Here is a 12,791-nt window from a genome sequence, read left to right on the forward strand (position 1 = left end):
TACGACTGTGTTTATGTGAATACTCACCAAGACCGGCATTTTGACGTACTTTTGTGCGTTTCTGACCGTTTAAGCTCAATAATCTCAGTTTGGCATCCATGAGCTGTTTGAGAGATGGCTTTATGTGTGTGCGCTCTGAGGACGAGTCTCTCAGAAATGAATGCTTTAAATCTCTTGAATGTTTAAATTTCCAAGTTGCGCACATGATAAACTTTAGTGATGATGCAACACTGGTCAGGTGAGTGAAAGTCTGTCCTGAACCGCGACTGAACGTCTTGTATCGCAGCGTGCCGCTCGCTAGCACAGTCGAGGTGAGAGAGAGAGACGCAGTAGTGCTGAATCACTCTCGCTGAGTGTGACTAACCAAACCTTCAGCCTTGGCAGGAACTGGAAGACAGCAATCGTTCTTTTGTTTCCGTCATCTTTCCGTCTGTCACACACGTTCACGTCTGATTGGTCAAAGGCAGGTGGCGTTAAAATGGAGCCCAGCCAATCAACTCAAATGTAATTAAATTAGCTCACTCTTTGAAGCGGCTCTTAGCGGACTAAAACTGCCGGCCGTCTTGACTAAACACACACACACACACACACACACACACACACTGAAACAATTAATGAGAGCGCTTCAGCGTTTGGCCGTTTGACTAAGACAGCTGTGGCTAATTTGTAGCAGCGACATTTTTGAGTAACAGCCAAAATTATGTTTTTTTTTATGAGGTTTTTTTTGTGCTCTACAAAATAATGATGTGGGCCAAAGAGAAGTAAATCATCTGTGACTGATGACAAATGCCTTGCCTTTGCTGAAAGCATTCGTTTCAATAGCGTCCATTAGCAGCACACGCGCCGCCGTCCGCTTTGAGAGTGCGTGTGGTCATTCAGTCGCTTTGTGAGATTGGTTGTGTTGGACTTTTCTTCATGTTCCTCTGGCTGGAGGTCTCTCTGCCGTGTGCTTTTACACCGGGGAGTCTGAGACTCTTTTAGATGTCCGTAGCAGGTGTAATGCTCTCATGCTGATCTCTCATCACTTATTTACTGACACATCTATAATGGATGCTGATTCGATTGAGAGAGAGGGATTTCACATTCTGCTGGCCCTCCATGAACCCGTAAGTAAGTGAACAATGCCTTTCGTCAAAGAGCCAATCGTGAACTATTACAGAAGTAACTTTTATAGAAACTTCGACGTCCTGCAAAACAACAGGACAGAGGAAGAGAAGACAAACTGATGCAGCTCGAGAAAAAGTGTTGTAGGCTTTAAGCAATTTCCACTCCGAAATTCTGACAAATAATTCAAAAGAAATGGCATGTAACACACGAAACATAGGCTGACATAGTATTTCAGTTGTTGACAAGACATGCTTTGATTCAGATTTATTTAGTTGGATGTCCACCTTAAAGATAATCACCAAACCATCATGTTATGGGTAACACTTTAGATCAGGTTAGTTGTTTATTAGCATGCAGATTACTAGGATATTGGCTGTTTATTAATACTTATAAAGCACATATTAATGCCTTATTCTGCATGACCATATTCTACATCCCTTAATCTAAACTTAACAACTACCTTACTAACTATTAATAAGCAGTAATTAGTAGTTTATTAAGGCAAAAATCATAGTTAATAGGTAGTTAATAATGTGTTAACCCTCTGAGGTCTGAGGTGTTTTTGGGGTCCTTGAGATGTTCTGACATGCCCTGACATTTGTGCTTTTTTCAGTTGCTTATAAACATATTAATGGCAAAGGTGTAATTACACTCTATTTAGCACAAACAGGGCTACCATAATATGTGAGCAACACGCATGTACATGTTTGTATTTTTGAGAGAATAATGTTTATGCATGGTTATTGAAAAAACAAAAAACTAAAGTTTCTGAAATAAGGCCACAAAACACATACTAAATATGTGACAATAAGACTTTTGACTAATGGATGTCGTTGCCTAGAGTTTTTTCTTCAAAATGATGTGAAAATCATCCTGCCCTTATCATTCACATAACACAATACATTGATTTAAATCTTGTAAAACACTTTTTGTTTGTAAAGGCAATATGCGCAAGGGGCGTCAACCATTCAACAGCATCATGCATATGTAGTGGTTCACACCTGAGGAGACAATGGGGCCCGCATACTTAATGAGCCATTCATTCAGGTGTGTCACCTATAGCCACAAGAAAGAATGCAAGAGCAATATATATAAATACCGTATTTATAGATACCGCCGACCTAAAGTGTGACCAAAGGATATTTATTATATCATGTCATAAAATATAGTATTTATTGTTACTATTATAAAGTCATATTAAACTATTGACACTATTAAACTAAATGACAGTATATGTATTGGACACAAATATTTTCTTAGAAGTTAGACATTGTTTAGTATGGAAGCTTGTTTCCGCCACAGAATGAAAAATAATAAAGGTAATTGCGACTTTTTATCTCACAATTCTGACTTTTTTCCCTCACAATTGGCGTGATATAAAGCCTTTAAGTTATAGAGTCAGAATTGCTTGATGTAAAGTCAGAATTGCTTGATATAAAGTTGCAATTGTGTTATAAAGTCAGAATTGCTTGATATAAAGTCAGAATTCTGAGATATAAAGTCAGAATTGCTTGATATAAAGTCAGAATTACGTGATATAAAGTCAGAATTCTGAGATATAAAGTCGCAATTGTGATATAAAGTCAGAATTGATTGATATAAAGTCAGAATTGATTGATATAAAGTCAGAATTGCTTGATATAAAGTCGCAATTGCGAGAAATAAACTCCACATTTTGACATTTTTCTCAGAATTGCATGTTTATATCTCACAATTCTGACTTTATAACACGCAATTGGGAGAAAAAAAAACAAAACACAATTATCTTTTAAAATGCGGAAACAAGCTTCCATAGTTTAGACAGTGATTGTTGTGTGTAAGTTTTATCTTAGGTGTTATGAAACACATGTTACTCTAGCTAAAGACCTTTTGCCCGAGTGTGAGGTAAAGGAACGGCCTCACCGCCTCATACAATACCACTTTTAAACACAACAAAGCACTTTTACAGTACGACTTATTTCCCCACAGTGTTCATCTTTTAGTAGTGAAAACTGTTGCGCTGATGCACGTCTGAATCTGTCTCTCAACTCTTCTCTTAAAGACGGAGAGAGAGTGTGTGTGTGTGTGTGTGTGTGTCCCCTGATGTCCTCTCACACAGATGTGAACTCTGTGTGACGGTCCCTGTGATGCCGCGCTTCAGCCGGAAGAGCACCGGACCGCACCAGTGTCTGAACACATATCGAGCTCCTGTCAGAGCGCCAGGTTGAAATATTCATCAGCAATGCTTCATGGACAGAACCGTAAGCCTGAATGACGTCCACCAACAACAAAAGTCTGTGCTGGATTCTATTGTCATACATTTGATTCTAATATCATACATTTGTACGTCTGTAAAGTAGTTCATACGTCAATAATTGACACTTTTACTGTCATACGTCAGTATCGTATGTTTCAGTGTCTGTGCATTCGCGAGTAATCGTACGTACGAGTGGTAAAATCACACTTTACATAGAAATACTCACGAGATCCCACTGGGACAGAGGCAGTAATCCATCACATGATGACTGGTGTTTTCCAGGTGTTTGAGGACAGAGCGTGTCTTTCTCTAGGTGTGGTGGCGTGTGTTTTGAAGCAGTGGATAGACGACCGAGGCTTCTGGTTGGTTTGCTTGCCTTTGGGAAATACATGTGCCTTTAAATTATAGCAAGGCAATTTGAGTATGTGTTCAGCAGTTCCCATGAGCCACTGAATGGCCCACTTCTAGGACACATCCCACCTTCCCAGTGTGTAATACTGTCGGCTTAAGAAATAAAACACCCTCTTTGTTGTGGCTGAGGGACAATTCATTAAACGTCTTGAATTTACTACAACTCTGATTTCAGTCACGAGCAAAACCACACAAGCTTCGACTGCAAACAACATGTTCCTCACTCCACGGCGCTCACATCCTGGGGATAACGGGGAATAACTCACTGAAATGCATGAAGCTTGTTTCCGCCACAGAATAAAACATTTTAAAAGATAATTGCGACTTTTTATCTCACAATTGCAGGTTTACATCGTGCAATCCTGACTTTATTTCTCACAATTGCGTGATATAAAGTCAGAATGACAAGACATAAACTCACAATTATGACTTTTTTTCTTGCAATTGAGTTTATATCTCGCAATCCTGACATCTTTTCTCACATTTGTGAGATATTAACTCGCAATTGCAATTTATAAAATCTAATTCTAAGAAAAAAAATACTGACTTTTCATGATATAAATGATATAAAATGATATAATAAATAAATATGATTTATCACATGATGTAAAGTCGCAATTGCACGTTATAAAGTCCAATTCTAAGGGGAAAAATACACTTTTCATGATATAAATGATATATCACATGATATAAAGTCGCAATTGTAAGATATAAACTCACAAATGTGACTTTATATCATGCAATGCAAATCATATGTGGAAATGAAATGACAGAGCGAGAGTGAGTGTGTTACACTGAGATTGTGCTTTAGTTTGTCTTTATTCAGTGATTCTGACAGTCCAGCTGATCTCAGACTGTGGAGGAACAGTTGTTTGTTACTGTGATGAAAGCATGACCAATATTATATTATTTATAATTGTTTACATCCAAACATTTACATGTGTTGTTTAACACTTTACTATGTCGTTCAGTCAGTTATTAGAAACTGTAGAGAGTTCTTCAGAAGTTTATACTGTATATGTTTATATATTCAGTGTATAAATCAGAGTAAACTGAAGACTGCTTTGCATTAATGTGAGTTCTGGCTGGGCTTTACGCAGTGCTGAGTGAAATCCAGTTGTAAAATGAGTCAAACCGCAGATCCAGATCGCTCCGCAAATGCATATTCTTCTTTCCATTCGGACTGTAAGGAACGATGCTTTTCTATTCACACTTGTTAAAAAAATGAAAAATTGACAGTGGCTTATAGTTGTAACTGATTTATGAATAAGGGAAATTACCACTCCACTTCAGTTGACCAATGACATTTGAGCTTGTTGTGGGCATAAAAGGGCACTGATGAATTATGCAATATTTTTAAATATGTAATATGTGGATTTTTAATTGAATCGACACACTAGCATGATCTGCGGTTATCGATCGCTTTTGTTAATAGACTGTTTGGTCACAGTTATGAATATGCAGCTTCTGTCATAAACTCAAGTGAGCAGAATAATTAAATGAATAAATAAACAATTAAAGCTGCTCTAAGAGATGTTGGGTGACGTCACTTCTTGTCAAACAAAACGGAGGCTAGCTCCTCCCTCCCTCCTCATCCCGTTCCCTCCCTCCTCATCCCGTTCCCTCCCTCCCTCCCTCCCTCCTCATCCCGTTCCCTCCCTCCCGATTATTTGTTCATCGGAATGTCGTCTCTTTGGTCGTGTGTCGGCCATATCAAAATTCAAGAGAATTTAATTGTAACGTTAGTCGTTGTCGTTGTCTAGGACATCTCTCCTCTCACTAACTTCCCTTTTCATGCTTCTCTCTCCTCCTCCCCCCACACCCCCCTTCATGAGCACGTGCACTAACCCCATTGGACGACAACATGCCCAGTGCATTATGGGTGTTGAAGTTTTCCGACCTATTTGGTAAAATGGAAGTTAACAGCCTTTTTTCTTCGTTTTCTCTAGTCAGGTAAAACAATCAGCAACTATTTCCCGATAACTGATGATTCCAAAAGGCAACTATCGGCGCAGATTAATCTGTAAAATCGATGCATCGGTTTACCTCTAATGTTTATCGTTATCAACCAGAATTTTAAGTATATTGTTATATCCGTTTTTGCTTATGTCGTCCACCTCTACCAGAATATGTCTAAATCCATAATTCAATATTGCATGACCAGTGTGTGTCAGTGTGTGTCAGTGTGTGTCAGTGTGTCAGTGTGTGTCAGTGTGTGTGAGTGTGTGTCAGTGTGTGTGAGTGTGTGTCAGTGTGTGTCAGTGTGTGTGAGTGTGTGTCAGTGTGTGTCAGTGTGTGCCAGTGTGTGTCAGTGTGTGTCAGTGTGTGTCAGTGTGTGTCAGTGTGTGCCAGTGTGTGTCAGTGTGTGTTAGTGTGTGTCAGTGTGTGTTAGTGTGTGTCAGTGTGTGTCAGTGTGTGTCAGTGTGTGTCAGTGTGTGTTAGTGTGTGTCAGTGTGTGTTAGTGTGTCAGTGTGTGTCAGTGTGTGCCAGTGTGTGCCAGTGTGTGTCAGTGTGTGTCAGTGTGTCAGTGTGTGCCAGTGTGTGTCAGTGTGTGTCAGTGTGTGCCAGTGTGTGTCAGTGTGTGCCAGTGTGTGTCAGTGTGTCAGTGTGTGTCAGTGTGTGTCAGTGTGTGTCAGTGTGTGTCAGTGTGTCAGTGTGTGCCAGTGTGTGTCAGTGTGTGTCAGTGTGTGCCAGTGTGTGTCAGTGTGTGCCAGTGTGTGTCAGTGTGTGCCAGTGTGTGTCAGTGTGTGTCAGTGTGTCAGTGTGTGCCAGTGTGTGTCAGTGTGTGTCAGTGTGTGTCAGTGTGTCAGTGTGTGCCAGTGTGTGTCAGTGTGTCAGTGTGTGTCAGTGTGTGTCAGTGTGTGTCAGTGTGTCAGTGTGTGCCAGTGTGTGTCAGTGTGTGTCAGTGTGTGCCAGTGTGTGTCAGTGTGTGCCAGTGTGTGTCAGTGTGTGTCAGTGTGTGCCAGTGTGTGTCAGTGTGTGTCAGTGTGTGTTAGTGTGTGTCAGTGTGTGTCAGTGTGTGCCAGTGTGTGTCAGTGTGTGTCAGTGTGTGTCAGTGTGTGCCAGTGTGTGTCAGTGTGTGTCAGTGTGTGCCAGTGTGTGTCAGTGTGTGTCAGTGTGTGTTAGTGTGTGTCAGTGTGTGTCAGTGTGTGTCAGTGTGTGTCAGTGTGTGCCAGTGTGTGTCAGTGTGTGTCAGTGTGTGTCAGTGTGTGTCAGTGTGTGTCAGTGTGTGTCAGTGTGTCAGTGTGTGTCAGTGTGTGTCAGTGTGTGTCAGTGTGTGTCAGTGTGTGCCAGTGTGTGTCAGTGTGTGTCAGTGTGTCAGTGTGTGCCAGTGTGTGTCAGTGTGTGTCAGTGTGTGCCAGTGTGTGTCAGTGTGTGCCAGTGTGTGTCAGTGTGTGCCAGTGTGTGTCAGTGTGTGTCAGTGTGTCAGTGTGTGCCAGTGTGTGTCAGTGTGTGTCAGTGTGTGTCAGTGTGTCAGTGTGTGCCAGTGTGTGTCAGTGTGTCAGTGTGTGTCAGTGTGTGTCAGTGTGTGTCAGTGTGTCAGTGTGTGCCAGTGTGTGTCAGTGTGTGTCAGTGTGTGCCAGTGTGTGTCAGTGTGTGCCAGTGTGTGTCAGTGTGTGTCAGTGTGTGCCAGTGTGTGTCAGTGTGTGTCAGTGTGTGTTAGTGTGTGTCAGTGTGTGTCAGTGTGTGCCAGTGTGTGTCAGTGTGTGTCAGTGTGTGTCAGTGTGTGCCAGTGTGTGTCAGTGTGTGTCAGTGTGTGCCAGTGTGTGTCAGTGTGTGTCAGTGTGTGTCAGTGTGTGTCAGTGTGTGTCAGTGTGTGTCAGTGTGTGTCAGTGTGTGCCAGTGTGTGTCAGTGTGTGTCAGTGTGTGTCAGTGTGTGTCAGTGTGTGTCAGTGTGTGCCAGTGTGTGCCAGTGTGTGTCAGTGTGTGTCAGTGTGTCAGTGTGTGCCAGTGTGTGTCAGTGTGTGTCAGTGTGTGCCAGTGTGTGTCAGTGTGTGCCAGTGTGTGTCAGTGTGTCAGTGTGTGTCAGTGTGTGTCAGTGTGTGTCAGTGTGTGTCAGTGTGTCAGTGTGTGCCAGTGTGTGTCAGTGTGTGTCAGTGTGTGCCAGTGTGTGTCAGTGTGTGCCAGTGTGTGTCAGTGTGTGCCAGTGTGTGTCAGTGTGTGTCAGTGTGTCAGTGTGTGCCAGTGTGTGTCAGTGTGTGTCAGTGTGTGTCAGTGTGTCAGTGTGTGCCAGTGTGTGTCAGTGTGTCAGTGTGTGTCAGTGTGTGTCAGTGTGTGTCAGTGTGTGCCAGTGTGTGTCAGTGTGTGTCAGTGTGTGTCAGTGTGTGCCAGTGTGTGTCAGTGTGTGTCAGTGTGTGTCAGTGTGTGTCAGTGTGTGTGAGTGTGTGTCAGTGTGTGTCAGTGTGTGTCAGTGTGTCAGTGTGTGCCAGTGTGTGTCAGTGTGTGTCAGTGTGTGCCAGTGTGTGTCAGTGTGTGCCAGTGTGTGTCAGTGTGTGTCAGTGTGTGCCAGTGTGTGTCAGTGTGTGTCAGTGTGTGTTAGTGTGTGTCAGTGTGTGTCAGTGTGTGCCAGTGTGTGTCAGTGTGTGTCAGTGTGTGTCAGTGTGTGCCAGTGTGTGTCAGTGTGTGTCAGTGTGTGCCAGTGTGTGTCAGTGTGTGTCAGTGTGTGTTAGTGTGTGTCAGTGTGTGTCAGTGTGTGTCAGTGTGTGTCAGTGTGTGCCAGTGTGTGTCAGTGTGTGTCAGTGTGTGCCAGTGTGTCAGTGTGTGTGAGTGTGTGTCAGTGTGTGTGAGTGTGTGTCAGTGTGTGTCAGTGTGTGTCAGTGTGTGTCAGTGTGTGCCAGTGTGTCAGTGTGTGTGAGTGTGTGTCAGTGTGTGTGAGTGTGTGTCAGTGTGTGTCAGTGTGTGTCAGTGTGTGTCAGTGTGTGTCAGTGTGTGTCAGTGTGTATCAGTGTGTGCCAGTGTGTCAGTGTGTGTGAGTGTGTGTCAGTGTGTGTCAGTTTGTGTCAGTGTGTCAGTGTGTGTCAGTGTGTGTCAGTGTGTATCAGTGTGTGCCAGTGTGTCAGTATGTGTGAGTGTGTGTGAGTGTGTGTCAGTGTGTGCCTCGTCGGACCAGGTTTCTGCATGAATATTTTCTATGTTCATAAGATCAGACACAGAAACAAACTTTGGGCCAGTTTCGAGTTTGCTGATGTGTGTAAGAAGAAGTGCAGCGCTGTTTGTTTCTGTCTGAGAACACAGCTGCTCTCTGCACTTGTTTACAGAACATGTTTCACGCGGCGTGACCCATCACACACACACACACACACACACACACACACACACACACACACACACACACACACACACACACACACACACACACACACACACACACACACACACACACACACACACACACACACACACACACACATGCAAAACCACAAGTGCTGATTGCAGTATTCATACATTGGAAATCAATTATATTCTCACTTCTGTCCAGAGATGAGCCATCCCCTCGATAATCTGTCTCTGGTTATTTATTTACAGGTATATTAATAGGACACTCTTCTGCTCTCAGTCTCTGGATATTTTTAGTAACGGTGCAGGACTGGACACGCGATCACTAGAGGAATTCTGTAACATAATTATTGCAGGAGCATGAAGAATAATGAGGAAAGATATGCCAGGGATCACCGTGCCTATGAACCGCTGTCCGCTGTTATTAATTATCATGAGTTCTCTCTTAAGCGCTTGGGGAAATGTCATTTACGAGGGACTGTGCAATCCAGCCCACAGACTGAACAACAGTAATGTGCTCAGGCAGTGTGTGTGGAGCGCTCTATGTGGAGTGTCCCTCATTAACATATGTGAAAATAATGACTTTAATAACAGCAATGCTGATGCCGGCTTTCTCTTGCTCTAAACGCATCAGCATCAGCAACATCAACGTTTCTTTTCCTCCACCATGAGGACGCGATCGAGCGGAGCGCGACTACATGCAGATGAGCAGCGAGCGATGCGGCGACTACCAATGAGCGCCGGAAGTGATCCAGGAGTGTGTGTCCCGTACAGCGCTGTAACTCGTGCTTCACTATCACAGTACGACACATCGCTGAAGAATCCACTAGCTAGTCTCGACTGTTTCCCGAAGCCGTATTGTCACAAATTGGTCTTTCAACCACGTTGGTTAATGATGTCACACATGTGGTGGAGTAATAACTACTTCTAGAGATGCACGATATATCAGCCACCACATCGGTATCGGCCGATATCGGTTCATTTTTAATGTTATCGTTATCGGCCCAGTAAGAAAATTTGGCCGATATATTAAAGCTGATAAATAATGTATTATGTCCTTCAGCTGAGACACTTCAGATGTGCACTATTCAACATGATGCTTTTGAATGGCTTGAAATATGATTGAAATCACTTTAAAAAAGGAAAATACGGTAATATGCAACATGAGCAGCGCAAGTCTGTCATATCGGCTACATAACATTATAACGAGAACATCATAATTGTGCGTTTGGGACGTGACTTTTAATGGTGAGACTTTTGTTTTTGTATCAGGCGCTCAAAAATTATATAAAAATTTGGATTTTAGGTTTATCGTCCAATATATCGGTTATCGGCTTTCAAATATAAAGAATCATCAGTTATCAGTATCGGCCGAAATGTTCATATCGGTGCATCCTTAACTTCTTCTAATGAACCTGTTTGAGATCGAATTAATGCGAGATGTTTTGCTATAAATCACGGACTGGCATCTGAGGACTATTGCTCATCTTTCTCAGTTATTTTGCTTTATTTCCAGATTCACTCATAGACTGGTTCTCACACACTAGAGCTCGTTCACACACACACACACACACACTCTTCAACAACTACACTTTAAATCTCTCGACGAACTCAAATATGTAAATGACATTTGCATGTATTGTAAATTAAAGACACAGGTTGCACTGAATGTCAGCTTGATTATATACTCTCTCTCCAAACGTTACGCTTTACTGCGCACAAAACAAGAAAGCAACCAACCAATGATAGTGATTTTAAACTGAAGAAAGCTGATCAAGAATATATGATAGCAAAACAGAACCTCGAAATACATTTGCATTAACCCGCGCTCGCTCTGTCTCTCACAACGCATCTTCAATCAATTATGGAAGCCGTTGTGTGTGTATCGACAGTAGCACACACCGTACTTTCTTACTTACTTTCTCGAGCAATAACACGTCAGCTTATTCTACTAACCCAAACCCTATCTAACGGTCTACTCATACTCTAATGAGAGTGAGTTGACATGTAGTTGCAGAGTTACTCATTAGTATAATGTCTAAAGTAGACCATCGAAATAAAGTCACCATTAATTATAGTGGCTTGTGTTGCTTTACTGAATAAATCCTGTCGCTGTTTGTTCTTGAGTGAATTTGACCTAAACTTTCACTGAACACAGCAGTCGTACATATTTGAGCTTTATTAATTAAATCAGTCACTGAAAATAAGAGGCATTGATCATTTGCACAAACATGACGCCGTGTGACACGTGTGTTTTAATAAAATAACTGATCTATACAAAATCATTTGGTTGAATTCCTTTTGCATACGGCTTGATAATGATAAATGACTCACACTGACATGATAAATAGTCAGCACATCGCTACTCAGTCTGACTATAGTGGTGATCTGTTCTTCGCCACAGAGTGATATGAATATTGTGAAAAGGAAAGGCCTCGCCGTGTCCATGTCCGAGGTGTGTGTTCGTGTGTTTCGGGACGCTGTGTTTGGTCTGGATCGGGTTTCTTCGGTCTGGATTGGAGAGCTAGTTCTGCTGTTCGATCGAGGAGATGCTGCGTCAGCGCTGTTGCAGATCAACCGATAGAAAGTGACCAGCCAGTTTACAAGGACACATAAATAACCACCAGCAGATGTGGACAGACGCCGCTGAGGGAATTACACACTGCGACAACAACTATACAAAATTATTATTAGCATTCTTAAATCAAGATACATTTACATGAGAAGCAGAATTACTTAAGACAAATGGCAAACCAAAAATTATTCAGACACCATATCATTTTTGATATAGTTTTGACACTATAATACATTTATGTAAGTGAGGATAGCAAAATAAAACAAACTATGACATATTATACCCAAAAACTCTTCATACAGTGACTACCAGTAACATTTATAAAGATTCAGACACTTTGAGCTGATCATGTTTTGCTGAAGTGTTTTTTCTTTAATTGCTAATGTGACCTTTTTTAACACCACAGATTGACTAAAATGAAGTGTTGCTTGGTGATTGCTTGGTCTATTATCTTTATAATTTATTTTTAAAAGTACACGTACTGCGTTAGACTAAACTGGGAAGGGTCACAGCACTTGCACACTGTTGTCCTATTGTTAGTCTCACTGCTTCTATTGTTCTCATTTCTAAGTCGCTTTGGATAAAAGCGTCTGCTAAATGAATAAATGTAAATGTAATTGGTTGAGCTAAACTGGTATTATCTAATTGTGTAGTTAAATTTAACAGCTGACAGATATTCAACATAATTCATGTGTGAGACAGTCTAACAGAAGGACGGACAAAACCAGTCAAATATCAACTGAGTTCTGCTCATATTTTATTACCATTTTCTAAACTATAGCGAATAAACTGTGATAATGTGAGAAATGTTGAAGGCGTCTGAGTAAATATAAATGTATATATCAAAATTAAGTAAGTTTATGCTTAAAATACCTGCCAATGGGGTCAGAGAAATAAACTTAATTCAAAGGGAAAACAAGATTAGTTTTCTTACCTTATTGGCAAGTAATTTTGATAAGTTTTTCAGAAAAAAAGGTAATATCTCATGTAAATTTTGCTTCTCAAGTAAATGTATCTTGGTTTAAGAATGTGTTTGTACTTGAAAACAAGACAAAAATATATATTTTTTGCATTGCAGTGTAAGAACTAGTAATATCCAGCGTATAGTTTGTGCTTGTGCACATATAATAAAAACCAGGCCTTTTTAATTTGTGCTTCAATAAAATAGAAGTGAGACAAACAACA

The 12,791-nt window shown here is 41.6% G+C and overlaps 1 protein-coding gene and 1 long non-coding RNA gene across 3 annotated transcripts in view; one reads left to right on the plus strand and one right to left on the minus strand.

Moving 5' to 3' along the window:
* Positions 1 to 12,791, plus strand: part of fstl4 (follistatin-like 4) — a 268,104-nt gene that overhangs the window by 76,673 nt on the left and 178,640 nt on the right. The gene's annotated exons all lie outside the window — the stretch shown is intronic.
* LOC309478004 overlaps positions 1 to 12,791 on the minus strand; it is a 244,168-nt gene that overhangs the window by 682 nt on the left and 230,695 nt on the right. The window lies entirely within an intron of this gene.

This window comes from Leuciscus leuciscus, assembly GCF_965113295.1.
Source record: "Leuciscus leuciscus genome assembly, chromosome: 16".
Lineage (NCBI taxonomy): Eukaryota > Metazoa > Chordata > Actinopteri > Cypriniformes > Leuciscidae > Leuciscus > Leuciscus leuciscus.